The sequence below is a fragment of the Macaca fascicularis genome, chromosome 1, assembly GCF_037993035.2.
Source record: "Macaca fascicularis isolate 582-1 chromosome 1, T2T-MFA8v1.1".
Classification (NCBI taxonomy): domain Eukaryota; kingdom Metazoa; phylum Chordata; class Mammalia; order Primates; family Cercopithecidae; genus Macaca; species Macaca fascicularis.
In genome coordinates, this window is record NC_088375.1 from 227,626,939 (window position 1) to 227,645,745 (window position 18,807).

At 46.7% G+C, this 18,807-nt stretch overlaps 1 protein-coding gene and 1 non-coding gene across 26 annotated transcripts in view; both read right to left on the reverse strand.

Moving 5' to 3' along the window:
* CAMTA1 (calmodulin binding transcription activator 1) overlaps positions 1-18,807 on the reverse strand; it is a 978,479-nt gene that overhangs the window by 523,257 nt on the left and 436,415 nt on the right. The window lies entirely within an intron of this gene.
* On the reverse strand, positions 11,187-11,351 carry LOC123570639 (U1 spliceosomal RNA). Its single transcript, XR_006694920.2, has one exon. It is a non-coding gene; the product is annotated as a U1 spliceosomal RNA (small nuclear RNA).

Sequence of the window (18,807 nt, forward strand, 5' to 3'; positions counted from 1 at the left end):
GCATGGTGGTGGGCACCTGTAATCCCAGCTACTCGGGAGGCTGAGACAGGAGAATTGCTTGAACCTGGGAGGCAGAGGTTGCAGTGAGCCAAGATCACACCACTGCACTCCAGCCTGGGCAACAGAGTGAGACTCTTTCAAAAAAAAAAACAAAAAACAAAAAAAAAACAAACCTCTCTCTCTCCCCCCCACCCACACACATACACACTCACATTAAGCCAGTATGTGATGAATGCTGGGGTCACGTGGTGCCTGTAACGGCCCCCTGAGCCAGCCTGCCTGGCTTCCCTGGACGCTCCTGCCATCCTCCTCCTCAGCCTTGCCTGGACACCATCAGGCTATTTCCAAGCTTCAGGACCACATCAAGGGGCCAGAAAGTTGCCTGGGCAGATCCCCCAGGGGCCGCTTATCCTACTCAGGGAGGCAGCCACCGGGGCTCTCATCCCACCATCAGACTCGACTGTACCTCGAGTTGGGAGTCCCTCTTGCCATGTGACCCAACTGGCCTCCTTCCACCTCGGATGCAGCCATGGCTCCTATTTGCTGCCACACCCTCCAGGTTCCCGGGGGTTCCCTCTGTACACTGGTTCCCCCAGCCATGAGCATGGTGCTGAGTCACTCTGGCTTCAGGCAGAGAATCCCACTGTATGCCCACAACAGGATAGGCCTGAGGGCCTCAGCCACCCAGTCCTAGAGACACTGCGGGCGCCAGTTCCTCGTGCCATCTCCCCGACTGGCATGGCTCCCAGGGGCTGGGTCTGGATCCAGGAGTCACCTTGGCTGCCCTGCCTGGCTGCTCTTCACCTGGGCCAACAAATAAGGATGGTTTCCCAGTTTTCTCCGGCATAGGCTCCTGAGCTGAAGAGCCTGAGGGATAACCCTCCACCCCCCACCTCCTTCTTGGCTGAACAATGATTTTCTCCCACACCTAAGACAGCCAACTGCAGCCACTCTGCCAGGACTAACACTAGAATCAGAGGAATGGCTTTTGGTACGGACGACCAGGCGATGAGGCAGAGAGATTCAGGGGGATGTTCCAGATGGCGGGAGATAAGCAGGTAAGGCACTTTCCATAGAGCCTTGCGGGAGGGTGGGTCAGCCCAGAGCAGCAGCCAGCAGGACTCAGAGGCCAAGATCCACAGCCCCCAGGAGTCCAAGAAAGCGGGGAGAGGGTGCAGGCTCAGAGCTGGGGTTTGCCAGTGCCCTCAGAGACTCTTTCTTCCTCTTCCACCCTCCTCCCCAGACCCTGGCCTCATTCCTGCTTCCCAGAGCTCTCCCAAATTGCCAAGGCCTTCTTTAGTTTTTCAGGAGGGCCCTGGCAACCAAAAGCGCAGCTGTGGATTATTAAGCTACAATTTCAAACCTAGGCTTCAGGGCCAGGCCAGGAGCCAGGCCAGGCAGGGCTTTCCCCAGATGTGGCGGGGGACACCCTAGGAACCAGCTTTCTGGGCGCTCCTGTCCTTCACAGGTTCAGATACCTCGGCCCTTTCTCCGGCTGCTCAGAGCTCCTTGGGGTTAAAGCGCCCCAGGAACACTTCACCAGGGCCTTCAGGGCACTCCTTGGAGCCTCAGGGCCCAACCAGCCTCTCAAAACCCCGAGAAGGAACATCTGGATGTGAGTCATGATGAATACCAGGCGCCATTTTCCACCAGTGGTCATCGGGGAGCCGTGGGACTACGTGGGTTGGTTTCTTCTTTTTCCCTATCTGTAGCTCCACTTTTCTATAATGAACATCAACTGTTTTATAACCAGAGGAAAAAGAAAGAAACATCCTCTGTCACTGAAGAATTGAGTTCTTCATGGATGCTGAAGCCCAGCCCCTGCCTTCTGTGCCCTAGCTCACGGGCTCACTCCCTCCAGACTGGCTCTTGCCTCCTCCCTGCCCTCCCCTCCTTCTGTCCTTCCCCCTCTCCTCCTCCCCTCCCCTCCTCCTGCCCTCTTCCCTCCTCCTCTCCTCACTCTCCTCTCCCCTTCTTCACCTCCCTCCCCCTCCTGCAATCCTCCCCTTCTCACCCCCCAACCTCCTCTCCCCCTCCTGCAGTGCTAATCCCCTTAAGTCTAACGAGCATACTCTGCACTTCCTGGTTGGAAACACAGAGTCCAGAGTTGTTTTTATTTTTACTTATTTATTTTTTTGAGACGGAGTCTCGCTCTGTCGCCCAGGCTGGAGTGCAGTGGCGCGATCTCAGCTCACTGCAAGCTCCGCCTCCCGGGTTTACGCCATTCTCCGGCCTCAGCCTCCCGAGTAGCTGGGACTACAGGCACCCGCCGCCACCGCGCCCAGCTAATTTTTTGTATTTTTAGTAGAGACGGGGTTTCACCGTGTTAGCCAGGATGGTCTCAATCTCCTGACCTCATCATCCGCCCGCCTCAGCCTCCCAAAGTGCTGGGATTACAGGCGTGAAGCCTCTGCGCCCGGCCGAGTCCAGAGTCCTTGAAGAGGTCTCAACACCACCCTCGCTTTGTAGGGCTGCGTGATCACAGGACTTTGTCTCTGGATTTCGATAACTGTACGTGAATTGAGCGGAAGGTGTTTTGGTCAATGGGGACCTCTGTGCCTCCAGAGCTCATAAATCAGAACCCTGTGGTCTAACAGCCATGATGTTCCCCTAATCATGTTACTGCAATATTAATAAGGCTGTTTAATGCAACCAGTTCCTTCTAAATTGTCACATAAAAGTTTGGTAAATGTCAGACATCTCATTTAATAGAAAATGATGTTTTACTGCCAGGGGAGCTAGGTGGCTGAGAAGATGAGTATAAAGCCTGGCGACGACCTTTGGCAGGTTTGAGGGACAGAGCGCTGTCAGCCTGGGGCTCCTGCCTCAGCCCTTCTTTCTTGCCGTCAGCAGCCACCCCCAGTTCTCCGTGTGCAGGGCCCTGCGTGAGGAGTCCTGGGGAGGGGAGGGGCTAGAAGAAACAGCCCTTCCTGTCCTCATGCAGCCTACAGTCCTGTTGGAGCAAGAGAGGCACTGGTCACTGCTCAGGTTGCCCCTTGTCGTAAAAGATCATTACCCCCATTTTAGGAAACCCAGGCAGCTCCCAGGATCATTGGCCCACACAGGAGCAACTTGACGTTTACAAAGGGATGAGTTTGGCTGGGAGCGATGGCTCATGCCTGTAATCCCAGCACTTTGGGAGGCCGAGGCAGGCGGATCACCTGAGGTTGGGAGTTCAAGACCAGCCTGACCAACTTGCAGAAACCCCATCTCTACTAAAAATACAGAAAAATTAGCCTGGCATGGTGGCGCATGCCTCCAATCCCAGCTACTCGGGAGGCTGAGGCAGGAGAATCGCTTGAACCCAGGAAGCAGAGGCTGAGGTGAGCCGAGATCATGCCATTGCACTCCAGTCTGGACAACAAGAGCAAAACCTCCATCTCAAAAACAAAAAACCAACAATAAAACAAACAGATAAGTTCACAGAAGCAAAGTAGCATCTTGTAAACTACTTATAAATGGGGTTGGTATCCTGTAAAAGGGGTTGGTCCCACTAATTTTGGTGGACAGGGGCATAGAGATGAACAGAGGGACATGCCCCACAGCATAGTTTATGATAGAAGGAGTGTGGAAACCCTTTAAAAATGGCTTCAGTTGGCCGGGCACGGTGGCTCACGCCTGTAATCCCAGCACTTTGGGAGGCCGAAGCGGGCAGATCATGAGGTCAGGAGATTGAGACCATCCTCACTAACACGGTGAAACCCCATCTCTACTAAAAATACAAAAAATTAGCCTATGTTCTATGTGGTGGCGGGCGCCTGTAGTCCCAGCTACTTGGGAGGCTGAGGCAGGAGAATGGTGTGAACCTGGTAGGCAGAGCTTGCAGTGAGCCGAGATTGTGCCACTGCACTCCAGCCTGGGTGACAGAGTGAGACACCGTCTCAAAAAAAAAAAAAAAAAAAAGGCTTCAGTCAACTGCTTTGGTAAATGAATCACAGGATATTGATAGAAAGAATAGTACACAGTTATCAGAAAAAATGTGCGGATCTGTATTTGTTGACATGGAAAGAGCTCTGTGATTTAAAAAAAAAAAATTGCAAAATGGAATGCATGGTGAGATGTCATTTCTATAGAATTCTTCACATACCCAGCACTTATATATCTATGTGTGCATAAGGAAAAGTCCGGAAGGATGGCGTTCTCTAAAACCTTGACCCCGGCTATGTCTGGGAAATGGGACTTCAGAGGATGTTTGTGAAGGTTGCTTTTTGTTATATCTTTCTGTGTGGTAAGAATGTTCTTCAATGAGCATGTTCTATCTTTGTCAAAGAGGAAAATGTTAAATGAAATTAAAGGACAAGGATTACAGCATGAACTCAGCAAGCATTCACCGGGCACCTGCTGTGCGCCCAATCCTAGGGTTGTAAAGGTGATGAAACTCAGCCATTGCCTGGAACAGCTTGAAGGCGAGTGGAAATCACAAATAACAAGCAGATGACTGTAATTCCACAAGGGGCAGGCAATGAGGGCGGGATGGCGAGGTGGGGAATTTGAGGGGAAGGCAGTAAGCTTTGTGTCACCCCCTTTTACTGCAATAAACCTTGGCCTGCATGCCCCCTAAAAGCGGGTTCTTTGGAGGCATATGTTGGGCCTCAAGGAAAGTTCTCATTGAGCAGAGTTAAAAAGCCCCTTTTGGATCCTCAGGGGATATGGGGACAACTGAACTCAAAGCCAGAGAAGGCAAGAAGCAAATGCCTACCTCAAGGGGCCGTGGACAGGCACTGGGCTGAACACGCCAGGCCATCCCACATCTGCCATCCTAGGACACCCCCAAAAGGGGGTGCTAGGATCCCAACCCCTGAGATGAGGAATCAATGGCTGGGAAAGGTTCGCTGCTGGCAGGGACCCTGTAAGGAGTGAGTGGAGGAGCTGCACTGGAACAGGCGAGGGGATGCGTTTCCGTCACTCACCACCTTCCTGCAGGGAGACTAGACCCTGAACTCCTGAGCTGGAAATGCCACTGTCGAGGGAACTCTGAGCCAACCAAAAGTCTACGATGACGCGCCTGTGACCTTCTCCAGAGACGGACTGATGCAGAGAAGTGAACCCCCGAAATCCTGCTAAGTGTCTGAGCTTCCACCTGTTTCTCTGGGGTAGCTGTCGACCCCGCTGGCGCATTGCACTGAGGTGCCGGCCTCGCCTCTCTTGATGGGTCGTTGATGGACCCTCCCAAGTGTTCTCAGCAACACCCCACCCACATCCCCAGGAAAGGGAAGTTCCAAGTTCCGGAAATCCAATGCCTTAAATGAATAATTCCCAGGGCCAATCGGAGAAAAGGCTCCCAGGATACTGTTGGTGGGGAGGGAAGGGGTGACAGTAGAGAAGAGGTCTTTGTGGATAATAAAAGAGATCTGCTGGCCAGGCACGGTGGCTCACGCCTGTAATCCCAGCACTTTAGGAGGCCGAGGCGGGCAGATCACGAGGTCAGGAGATTGGGACTATCCTGATTAACAAGGTGAAACCCTGTGTCCACTAAAACATACAAAAATTAGTGGGGCATGGTGGCGGGCGCCTGTAGTCCCAGCTACTCGGGAGGCTGAGGCAGGAGAATGGCATGAACCCGGGGGGCGGAGCTTGCATGCCACTGCACTCTAGCCTGGGCGAAAAAGTGAGACTCCGTCTCAAAAAAAAAAAAAAAAAAAAAAAAAAGATCTGCCAAGATCAGTAAGAATTTGCCCCGGGCTGCAGTGCCCTGCCCCACTGGTCCCTTACAGCCCCTTCCTGACTCTTCTTAGCCTCTCCTACAGCCTCCTCATCTCAGCCAAGGAGACACTGGACGATGGGGTTGAGGCGCTTTCTGCTATCAGCTGGCTGCAGCAATGAGGGTGCAGCTCATGTGACCCGAGAATCAGCAGGGCAGCAGCCTGTGCAGGTGGCAGCATGGGAAGCCGAAGTGCAATGGGCAGGGTGCCAACAGACCATCCAGACGACATGGACCAGTTACAGAGCAGGGCTCTCGGCAGCGGGATGGGGAGGCACATCCACCAAACACTCCCACATCAAGAGCCCCAGGTGGGTTTCATCAGGTCCCCACTAACCCTAGAGCCTTGCCCTTGGCAATCAATGACACCAGTGGGGAGGCACGGGTGTCACGCCTCCAACCTGGGACCCCGCTTGAGCAGGGATGGAATTCATGAGTTTTGTGCTCCTGTACGAAACGATGATGTTTAAAAATAAAACCCGTACACAGCCGATTTCCTGAAAAATAATAATAATAACCTTAACTTTAGCAAGTGGAAAATAGTTTTAGAAAACTGTTTTGATCCTGGATCTCATTGGGAACATGAAAACCTTCTGAGATTCAGCCAGCTGCTCGTTTTTCCACTTCCCTTTGGGTGGACGCTGAGCCATCCAGCTGCGGCGCCCCTGCCAACTGGGACGACAGCCTGCAGAGCGGTGCAAATTTAGGCCATCCAGTGGCTAGCTTGCCAAGCGCCTCGGCCATTGGGCACAGCCTGACCTTGAGCAGCGATTATGTTTCCAGCTAAGCCTGCAGCCTCTCCTGCAGTGAAAGGAGACCAACAAGACCCAAGGCCTCCACCTGGCAGAGCATCATTCTCCCTCCCACCAGGTGAGGTCCAGGATGGCTTGAACACTCTGACTTTATGTAAAGGTGCTACAAACGTGGAGGTGCCCGATCCTTTATACAACTGCATGTCGTGTGGGTTCATGGTAGTGATTATGATTAAGATTAGTCTGTGGTCATTACACACCCAGAAGATCTCTGGTCATCTGGGGTGATCGAGTTATTCAGGAATCTTCCATCCTGCCCTCTAAATAACCACTGCAGTGAAGATGGGATGATACCTTCGTGAAATTTCCCACAGGCCCCAAGGAAAACCTGAGAACTAATAAATACATGTAAATACATCTAATAAAATAAAATTTGAGATTAAAAGGAATCTCGCTTGCATATGCATGAACCACGTAGAAACTCAAATAAGCTCTTCTAAGCTCCTTATTCATGGGGAGTCAGAGATTTAACATGTGCTGGGAAGATTGCTTAGCAAATATAAGCCTGGCAACGGCACATTCATCCATGAATTCATTGGGCAAGTATTTATTAACTGTCCCTTTGCATTACTATTTATTTTGCATATTCCTCCCTCTTTGCAAACCCAGGGCCTCGTATAAATGGCAGGCACTCACCTGTGGATGATGCTGGTGTTCTGAGGCCCTAGAAAGCATAACCCCTGACCTCAGGTTGCTTGTATCTGCTCAAAGAGGTAAGAACCACTTCCTCCATGAAGCTTTCCTGACCCCACAGGACCCTGTTAGGTGACCCTAGTGTGCATTTCTCAAGATTCTCCCTGTTAGCACCTACCTCCCATCACACATTCACACACACATGCACACACTCACACACATACGCACGCAATCTCACATACATATACAAGCACATGCACCTGTTCCATTGTCTCTATCCTCTCCTGCACTGTAAGTTTAGGGCAGGCAGACACTGAATTTGCTTTGCTCACCCTAGCCTGACATACACATGTAGGAAACATTCAATACATCACTGGATGAATGAAGCAAGAAATGAATGGTTGGATGGGTGGGTGCGTGGGTGGATGAACAGGTAAGTAAAGGCAAGGCAAAAGCCTAAGATGTGGTCCAAAGAAAGATGTATGAGGGGGTGGCCCACAAGGGCAGGAAGGAACAAGGGTGTTGGTCATCAAGGGAAGAAGATCAAGAAAAAATAGTTTGAGATCTTAAGGACAGTGAAGACTTGGCACGGGGTGAGTTGATATTTTCTGGTCACTTCTGTGCCACCCAGAGTGCTGGGCACCTCATGAGCATTACCCTGGATCCTCACACCTGCACCTGGGGCAGATATACCCATGTAGAAGAGGAAGCTAGGCTTAGCAGGATAAGCTGGCACCACTGCAGAGCCAGCAGGTGGCAGAACCAGGATTGGAGATCAAGTGGGCCTGACCCAAGCTCCCTCCATGAAGACCAATGGGCATCCTCTGGCCCAGAGACTGTTGCCATCAGGTGGGACTGTTGCCATCAGGAAAGAAAAGAGTGTGCTCCAGGAGGCAGCTCTAGGCAGTGCACAGGGATGAAACAATCGGCATGGCAGCCAGGCCCCTTGGAACAAAGAGAAAGGGCTGGGGCTGTCTAGGGAGGACCCAGGATACATGACCCACCCCTGCCCACAGAAACATAGCTCACTCTCCATCTGAGCACAGCCACTATGTCATGGGATGATGTGGAGCCAGGGAGGGAGGCAAGGACACGTTCCTAAATAATATCCTATTTTATAGTCAACAGTCAGGCAAGAGAAAGGGAGAAAGAGGAGGGCAGGAAGACAGCGAGATGCAGAAAGGATTGAGTGTTCCATGGGGATCAAATCTCAGCTTCCCTGCAGGTGCACTGAGACAGAAGGCGCAGGTCCTCACAGCCAGAGGGGCTCATGGAGCCGGCCTGGGCAATGTCTCATCACCCAGATGGGCACAGAGAAAGACAGGCTTGCAGGGTCCCGTGGCCTGTCTGACACAGTGCCCGTGGGGTTTTCTCAAAAGCATCATCTATTTAGCCGATGGCCCCGAAGTGTTTCATTTAGCTGGAAATCGTGCCTGGTCCATTTCCCAGATCTCACTGACATTATGAGAAGCCGGCAAAATGCGTCTGGCAGCAGAGCAGTTCAGCAACCCATCACCTCGAGTCACAGTCCTGTCGCCCCTGTTTGGAAAGCAGACAGTTCAGACGACTTGTAGAAGGCAGAGTCACTGCTGCCTCCCAGGCAAGCGAGGATTACAGGAAGCGTGTGTGTGTCTGTGTGTGTGTGTGTGTGTGTGTGTGTGTGTGTGTGTGTGTGTGCGCGCACCAGCCTGTGAACATGCCCTCTGAAGGAAAGCAGGGGTCACCCATGGCGCAAGGCAGTCACCGTCCTCCCTGACCATGGGATAAAACTTTGCCATTTATCTTATTTAATCCTCCCACTAGGCAGGAATCATTATCACCAAACTATTTCTGAGAAAGCCAAAGCTTAGCCGGTTCATGTGGCCCCAACTCCACAGCCAGCGAGGAGCAGGGCTGAGACTGTAACTCAGCACTGTCTGAATCCAAAGGCCAGGCTCTCACTGAGACCCCACTGTCCCCCACCCCGTTCCACGGGCCTGGATTGCTGCTTCACGATGCATTCACTGGTCTGCCTCGTACCATATAAAGAAGAGTCAAGTCCCATCACCAAAAAAATTTCCAGAATTCTCGGTGAAACACAACGGAACAGTTTTGATTCTGGAAGGACTTCCTGGAGGCCTTCAAAGGCTAATGCACGCTATGGAAACCCAAAAGCCAGAGCAATGGCTCTGCTTGTGAAAGCCCCCGAAGGCAAGACTCTGGGTGTGTTACCAATTCTCCAAGTCTCGCACAGTCTCTGGCACAAGGTAGGAGAATGCAATACTTATTAAGTGCATGAGTGAATGAATGATGAATGAATGAACAAGTAACCAAATGTCGTGAATGAGAGTTCTGTCTAAAGATTAAAAAAAATAATAAGAATAAGGCTCTGGGGAAAAGGCCCCAGCATCTCTGCTGTCATGGAGTATTCCTGCTGCCCAAGCTCCTCTCATAGAACCTGGCCCTTCCTGCGCTGCCTCCAGTGTTCCACGGGATGGGTTCTGAGAAAGCCGGGCCATTCAGCTGTGCTGGTGCCGTGTGGGCCTTCAGCACTTCCGGCCCTGGTTCTCCCACCTGGTGGGCTCTAGGAGGAAATCCCCATGAGGGCACAGCAGAAGCTGACTGACAACCAGGTGGGAGGGAGACCTCCTGGGCCCAGCCAGAGGGGCCTAGGGAGTGGGAGGCAGGAGTCAGGACCTCAGTGACCCTGGAGATCGCTCCCCATATGTCTTTATCCTCTTAACCATTTCCTCTCTGTGTCCAGGCACTCGTGGGAAGTTAAAACCCAAAGTTGGACCCATGGTGCCAGGTCAGGGGACAGCAGGTACCGCTTGGGTGCCCAAGCACAATTCCTTTCTCCCTGTCCAACTCAGCCTAAGAGTGGCTCTCATGTTGAAAATGCAGCTTGGATGTTGGCTGCGTCCCATTGGAGAAGCTGTCTGAGGCCTTTGCCATCCTCTGGAGAGATCTAAAGCCACAGAGCCGAGGTGGTCCCTTTTTCTGGAGCCCACGGAGAACAAGAGAAGATAGGGCGGCACCGTGGGGACACCAGGTGACAAGACTCAGCAGTGGTCTCAGAGGAGACAGAAGCTGTCTTTAGGGATCTGAATGCCCCCGGAAATGGGGTATCCACCCAGAGAAAAAATAGTCCAGGCCAGGATCCCTGAGCCCACAGCAGGCGAGACTCAACCCAGCAGAAGGCGGGTTTGTAAATGGAACTTTCCCAGCGTGCCTGGCCTCTTTCCATTATTCTTCTGGGCCCAAAGTACTTTACAGGCTTTCCCTGTCCTTCGTGGGGGCCTGGGATTTCTCTACTATAATAACTCATAGGTGGTCTATTTCCAGAACAAAGATACTCCATTTATTCATCTCACAAACATTCTTGACCCCCTGCGATGAGTCAGGTGTGGCACCTTCCCCAAGCCAGGCAGAGCTGAATCTCTGACTCTGGTTTCGGGCTTTGTATGAGAACTCTGTAAAAATATGGTTGGCTGGCATCTTAGTCAGCTCAGGCTTCCATAACAAAGTACCAGAGGCTGGGTGGCTTAAACAGCAGACATTTATGTCTACAGGTCTGGAGACTGGAAGTCTGAGATCAAGGTGCCAGCCAGTTCCATTTTTGGTGAGGGCTCCCTTCCTGGCCTACAGATGGCCACCTTCTCACTGTGTCCTCACAAAGCAGGGAGAGAGCTCTAGTATCTTCCTCTTCTTTTTTCTTTGTTTTGGTAGAGATGGGGTCTTCCTATGTTGCCCAGGCTGGTCTCAAACTCCTGACTTCAAGCAATCCTCCTGCCTCAGCCTTCCAAAATGCTGGGATTACAGGTATGAGCCACCGTACCCGGCCCCTCTTCCTCTTCTTATAAGGGCACTAATCCTATCACGGGGCCCCACCCTCACAACTTCATCTAAACCTAATTACCTCCCAAAGGCCCCATCTCCAAAGACTATCACAATGGGGTTAGGGCTTCAGCATATGGATTCTGGAGGAACACAGATATTCAGTCCATAGAAGATGGTGAGTCTTTTTTTTTTTTTTTTTTTTTAAGAAAAAACTCAGACGTCAAGAGAGAGCACAGACACAGTCCCCCACTACCACAAATGATGCAGTGAGTTTCCCACGTTTGGGGAAATTGCAAGGATCAACACATCTGGCATGCAATGGATGAGCCTCACCCTGGGAGAACTGCCTTCAGGATCCTGTTATATCTCACCTGCCAGGTAAGCATGGCAGGTCCCTTCCTGATAGAGACCTACACACATACACACGTAATAGCCGCCAGATCACACTCACCCCTGGCAGCAGAATGGCAACGCTCCCTCCCATATGCCACAATAGTAAAAGGCTCGTTGAGTCCAACCCCATAAATACAGAAACAGAAAACATGCCAATATTTGGCTGAAGTGTCTATGAAAAAGGGCTGGCTAAACAGATGCACGGTGTAAACAAGCTTACAGGGGAGATACTTAACCTTCGTAAGAGAGCAGACCTTTTAAAGATATCCTCAAGGCCGGGCTCACGCCTGTAATCCCAGCACTTTGGGAGGCCGAGACAGGCGGATCATGAGGTCAGGAGATCGAGACCATTCTGGCTAACACAGTGAAACTCCGTCTCTACTAAAAATACAAAAAAATTAGCCGGGCATGGTGACGGGCGCCTGTAGTCCCAGCTATTCAGGAGGCTGAGGCAGGAGAAAGGCGTGAACCCGAGAAGTGGAGCTTGTAGTGAGCCGAGACCACGCCACTGCACTCCAGCCTGGGCGACAGAGCGAGATTCCATCTCAAAAAAAAAAAAAAAAAAAAAAAAGATATCCTCAAGATTCTTTTATGGTACAATTAACATGAAAAGATGGTGTTCATAACAGGCTCGAGTTACTATTTGTACTTGAAATTGATACAACTGCACACATCTCCTAAAATGCCACGTAAGGGACTTCCAGGTCGCCAAGGTAATGACAGCCACAAAAAACTCAAATCTCCCAATGCATCCTCCAAAAACTACACAGGTCAACAAGAAGAACAAAAACAACCACACAAATCCCACACACCTTTCACGTGACTGGAAATAAGAGACACTATAAACATCAAATTACCAAATTCTGGAGTTCCCACCCAGAACTTTGATAAAGAGCAAGGGGATAAGATGGGTCCAAAAGCCAGTGAAGGCAAAAGTCGAGCATGGAGAGTTTAGGAATCAATTACAATTACCTGAAGAAAGAGAAAGTACATCCTACAGGGGAGGAAAATACTAAAAATGAATCCAGAAAGACCAGAATGTGGACTAGAAGGAAGTGATTTAAAGGCAGGCAGAGGCAGCATTAGAAAATATGCAGGGGAGGGAGGGAGAAGCCAGATGTGGGCATTTAGGATTCTGCAAAACAAAAAATAATGATGCATCCAAGGATCCTCAACTCCTCCCGCCCCTCCCCCAAAAAAGTCATACAGAAACTGTACTACCCTGCACTGACAGAAGAGGGAGCTCTTGAACTAAAAATCACACGAAGCACTCAATACGGAGATGTAAGCGGTCTTCATCTGTAGGAGACTATCAAAGAAGAAAAACGAAAATGAGAATACAGAGTTCAGCGGGTAAAACTTAGCCCAAAATCCCAGCCATAAGGTGGAGGGGGAGGAACTGTCTCAAAACACTACAAACTGAATTAAAAACCTCACGATGCATCTGAAAAATATCCTCACCGCTTGTAAATGAAAAGATCAAATAACTTACTGTAAGGGCAAGAGAGACAGTTGTCAGTCTTCTCAAAAACAACCTAGAAGGTGGGGAAAGGATGGAGCAGCAGTTTCATGAAATTCAAAGATTTTATATCTAGCGAAGCAGACCCTCAAAAATCAGAGGTACAGAATAAGAGTTTAAAATATGGAATAATTGAGTGATATGCCCACAGGCACCTCTGAAGGAATCTTCTAGAGAATTAAGTTTATCCAACCAGGAGATGACTGGGGACTATTTGGCAAATTTTGGACCTAAATTAAGTGTGTAACTAAGGTTAGGAGAATCATACATAGATTATATATGTTTTGTCAACTACAATATGATAGGAAACAAAAGAAGGAAAGACAAAACTAGAATAAGCTCAATGATGGTTACAGAGGCAACAGGTGGGAGTCAAGAGACACCATTAACAACTGAAAAACCAAATGGTAAAAGTTAGTAAGAGACTAATAGGATTTTTAAAGGTAATGAGTACAAAGGTACCTATTAGACTAAAAATGCGAATTTCTTATATATAAAAAGAAATTAAATGAATATAGAAAATGTACCACGTCGAAAGACAAGTACAGCAAGTAAAACATAATACACATTGCATTTATTACACAAGATATTATACATATTGGACACATAAATAAAAGTGAATGGGCTTATGAAAATAAAAAATTTTCAATTTGGTTTAAAAAGAAAGATCCAACTATATGTTATATATAAGAGGCATACTTTTAAAAAGAGTGTATTAGTCCATTCTCACGCTGCTATGAAGACCTGCCCGAGACTGGGTAATTTATAAAAGGAAAGAGGTTCAGTTGGCTCACAGTTCCACATGGCTGGAGCGGCCTCAGGAAACTTACAATCACGGCAAAAGATGATGCAAACACTTCCTTCTTCACATGGCGACAGGAGAGAAAAGTGCCGAGCAAAGCGGGAGAAGCCCCTTATAAAACCATCACATCTCGTGAGAACTCACTATCATAAAAACAGTATGGGGGAAATTGTCCCCATGATTTAATTTTCTCCACCTGGTCCCACCCTTGACACATGGGGATTATTACAATTCAAGGTGAGATTTGGATGGGGACACAGAGCCAAACCATATCAAAGAGATTCAGAAAGCCTAAAACTAAAAGGACAGCAAAGATATATGAGGCAAATGGAAATAATAAAACAAGTATTGCAATCTTGATATCAAAGTAGAATAAGTATAATTTAAGAAAAAACATTATGACACTTTCTAATGCTAAAAATCACATTCCACAATAAAAATAGAACCGTAATGAATACTAGAGCACCAAACAAGACTACAACCGCCTTTACAGGATAGGAAATATAGGCCAGGTTTGATGGCTCACACCTGTAATCCTAGCAATTTGGGAAGCCAAGACTGGCGGATCACTTGAGGTCAGGAGTTCAAGACCAGCCTGGCCAACATGACAAAACCCTATATCTACTAAAACACAAAAATTTGCCAGGCGTGGTGGTGCCTGCCTATAGTCTCAGCTATTCGGGAGGCTGAGGCACAAGGATTGCTTGAACCCAGGAGGCGGGGATTGCAGTGAGCCGAGAACGCAACACTCCACTCCAGCCTGGGCAACAGAGTGAAACTCTGTCACACACACACACACACACACACACACACACACACACACACACGCACAAGAAAGAAACTGCAGGAAATATAGATGAAAACACTAAGAATAGTGTGTTGACCACACCGCTGTCAGTACAAGAGAATCCAGATAGACAAAAAATAAGGACACAGAAGCCCTAAACAACATAATCAATTTCCTTGACAAATCAATTTGTCACTGATATGGTTTGCATTTGTGTCCCCACCCAAATCTCATGTCAAACTGTAATCCCCAATGTTGGAAAAAGAGCTTGGGGGAGGTGACTGAATTGTGGGGGAGGATTCCCCCTTGCTGTTCTCGTGATAGTGAGTTCTCAGGAGATCTGGTTGTTTGAAGGTATGCAGCACCTCCCCCTTTACCCTCTTCCTTCTGCTTCAGTCACGCAGGACACGCTGGCTTCCCCTTCACCTTCTACCATGATTGTAAGTTTCCTGAGGCCTCCCCAGCCATGCAGGACAGGCCTGCTTCCCCTTTGCCTTCTGCCATGATTGTAAGTTTTCTGAGGCTTCCCCAGCCATGCTTCCTGTACAACCTGTGGAACCATGAGTCAATTAAACTTCTTGTCTTTATAAATTACCTAGTCTCAGGTCGTTCTTCATAGCAATGTGATAGCAGACTAATTCAGTCACACATCATACTTTTTCCTTGAATTCCCTTATAATAGATAGGGAATCTACTACACTTTCTCCGTAAGTACACACATAGACTATCCATGAAAATTGGTCACGAGTTAGGTGATAATCAATGCATTTCATAAAACAGAAATATTACAAATAAATATTTTCTGATCACAGTCTAATAAAACTGGAAAATAATGTTAAAAATCTTTTTAAAAGTAAAGCAATAGAAATTCAAAAAATGTACATGCGATCATTAAAACACTAAATACCAGGCTGGGCATGGTGGCTCACACCTGTAATCCCAACACTTTGGGAGGTCGAGGTGGGAGGATCACCTGAGGTCAGAAGTTTGAGACCAGCCTGGCCAACATGGTGAAACCCCATCTCTACTAAAATTACAAAAATTAGCTGGGCATGGTGGTGCACACCTGTAGTCCCAGCTACTCGAGAAGCTGAGGTGGAAGAATCACTTGAATCTGGAAGGCAGAGGTTACAGTGACCTGAGATCGTACCACTGTGCTCCAGCCTGGGTGACAGAGTGAGATTTCATGTGAAAAAATAAACAAACAAACAAAAAACACTACATAATAGAATTTATGAGACATATTTAAAATAGTGATCAGACTGAAAATTCATAGCCTTTATTATTTTAATAAAAATGAAAAATTAAAATTTTAAAATTCTAAGCTCAAAAAACTAGCAGAAGAACAACAGCAAAACCACAAGAAAGGGAAAAATAAAGTTAGATGTAGAAATAAATGAGGTAGATCAAATTAATCAAAATTTTGGGTCTTTTTTAAAAAATAGGATAATCACAAGCTAAACTTAATCAAAGAGTGAGAAAGCACAAATATTCCAAGTAAGAATGGCAGGATACAGATGAAGGCTTAGCTACAGTTATCAAGACTGTGTGGTATTAGCAAAGGAATTGACACATAAACCAATAGAACAGAACAGAGAACCCAGAAAGAGACCTGCACAAATACACCCAACGGATTTTTGACAGAAATGCCAAAATTAATTCAAGATAGCTTTGTTGAAAGATAGCCTTTTCAACAATTGGTGCTAGAGTGATCAGACATCCATAGGCAAAAAAAAAGAAAGAAAAGAAAAAAAAAACTTCCACCAAAGTCTTCTCCACACCTGCAAAAACTAACTTGGAATGGACAATGGGCTTAAAACATAGGAGAAATTTTGGGAACTAGGGCTAGGCAAAAGGTTCTTAGACTTAACACCTAAAGCACAATACATAAAAGGAAAAATGGGTAAACTAGATTCCATCAAAATTAAAATCTTTGCTCTGTGAAAGACTCTGTTAACAGGATGTAAAAGAAGATACAAAGTAGGAGAAAATATTTGCAAATCACCTATAAGACAAATGACTGGTATTTAGGATATAAAAAGAATCCTCAAAGCTTAATAAAAAATAATCCAATTAGAAAATGGACAAAGGACTCCAACAGGTAATTCTCCAAAGAGAATATACAGATGGCAATAAACACATGCAAAGGTGTTCAACATCATTAGCCAATTAGAGAAATACAAATTTAAACCACAATTAGATAACATTACACACCTATCAGGAGAGCTAAAATAAAAAATAGTGAGAACACCAAATGCTGATAAGGATGTGGAGAAATGGGATCATCCGTACATCACTGGTGGGAATATAAAGCACGGCTACTTTGACAGATTCTTTAAAAGCTAAACATGTAGTTACCATACAACCCAGCAATTGCATTCCTAGGCATTTATCTCAAAGAAATGAAAATCTGTGACCACACAAAAACCTGAACACAAATGTTTATAGACATTTTATATGTAATTGCCAAGAACTAGAAACATCCAGATGTCCTTCAATGTATAAAGGCCTAAACAAACTGTAGCACATTCATTCCATGGCACATCACTCAACAATAAAAAGAAATAAGCTCTTAATACGTGCAACAATCTAGATGAATCGCAAGACAATTATGCTGAGTCAAAGAAGCCAATTTAAAAGATAATTTATTGTATGATTCCAATTATATAATGTTCTTGATATGATAAAGATTATAGACATAGAGAAAAGATTAGTGGTTGCAAAGAGTCAAAGAAGGTGTAGGGGAGGGGAGGAAGTGAGTGTGGCTAAAAAGGGCATCCTGAGGCACACCCTGGAGGTGAGGGACATGTTCTGTATCTTAATTGTGCCAACATCAAGTATCCTGGCTGTGATACTCTGCTATAGTTTTCAAGATGTTACCATTGAGAAAAATGGCTCAAAGGGTGCATAGATCATCTCTCTGTATTAGTTCTTACAACTGCATGTGAATCAACAGTTGTCTTGAAATAGAAAGTTTAATTTTTTAAAAAATGCAATGTGCAAAGGAGTATTTATAGTAGCTGCCTTTTGTGTAAGAAAAAAAGGGGAAAATAAGAAAATATACATGTATCTGCTTATCTCAGCAAAGAAACACAAAACAGAGAAGGGGATAATAAGGAGAGTGGTTACCCATGTGTGAGGAGGGATGGGGGCAGTGACACGTCTCTGGATCTAACTTTTTTGCATAGTTTTGATTTTTCATAAACATGTTAATGTTTTCCATCCTAAAAAAAATTAACAAGGATGGGGAGAGACCCTAAAGTAGAACACAAGGAAAAACAAAAGAGCCTAATTATATTTTATTTCCAAGAATAGCATAACCAGAGAGAAAGGGGGTGGAGATTAACCCAAAAGGCTTATGAACACAGTATTTTGATTATCCGCCCTCAGGCTAAAGAAAAAATGCTATAAACAAATATTGAACTCTAGTTGGTAGGTTTGCTTTCTTCAGTGGCATAGGTTAACTCTTATTTCATTACTTTATATATATTTTAGGATTTAGACAATAATATACTCAGGAAAATTTCTCCATGTTGGAAAATAAAGTGTCATATAAGGAAAGATGAAAGGCTAGGAGGAACCCTGTGATGTTGGACTAGAATTGGTATCACCACGAATGCACGGTTTTACACACATCCATGAATGCGGATGTTTAGAAGTAGGTGTAGATATAAATGTGTTTGTGTATCTATGAATGTATCCTCACACATGCATTGCTTAGCTTCTTCTACTAAGGGAGAGAGTGACTAGAAGCGATGGCATACCCCTCACAAAGAAGAAACCATTCTCTGCTGAAAAGAGCCAGGGCTCATTAGAGATTGATCTAATTCCAGGGCTGGTGAGAGGGAGTGGAAGGCAACCTTGGGACATTTTGTTGGGCCAGAAAAAAGGAAGTGCTCAGAGAATGATGGGTGAAATGAACCACTAATAACAACAACATGGATGAATCTCAAAATCACGATAATGAGTGAAATCATCCTTATACAAAAGAATGCATATTGCACATGTTCCATTTAGATGAAGTGCTAGAACAGGTAAAACTAATCTATGGTGAGAACAAAATCAGAACACTGGTTGCTGCTGAAGATGATGGGGCAAGAACTGGTTAGAAAGGAACATGAAAGAACTTTCTGGACTGGCTGCAACACTCTATAACTTGATAGGGGTTTGAGTCACACAGGTGCATGCACTGGTCAAAGCTTGTTTGATGGTACACTTACTATGTTTACCTTGCACTGTAAGGAAGTTTTACCGAGTGAAAGAACTGTAAATAAATGTTAAAGTCTAGACACTATCATGCCTGCCAAAGTGTTTATGAATGAAGTGTGCTGACATCTACAA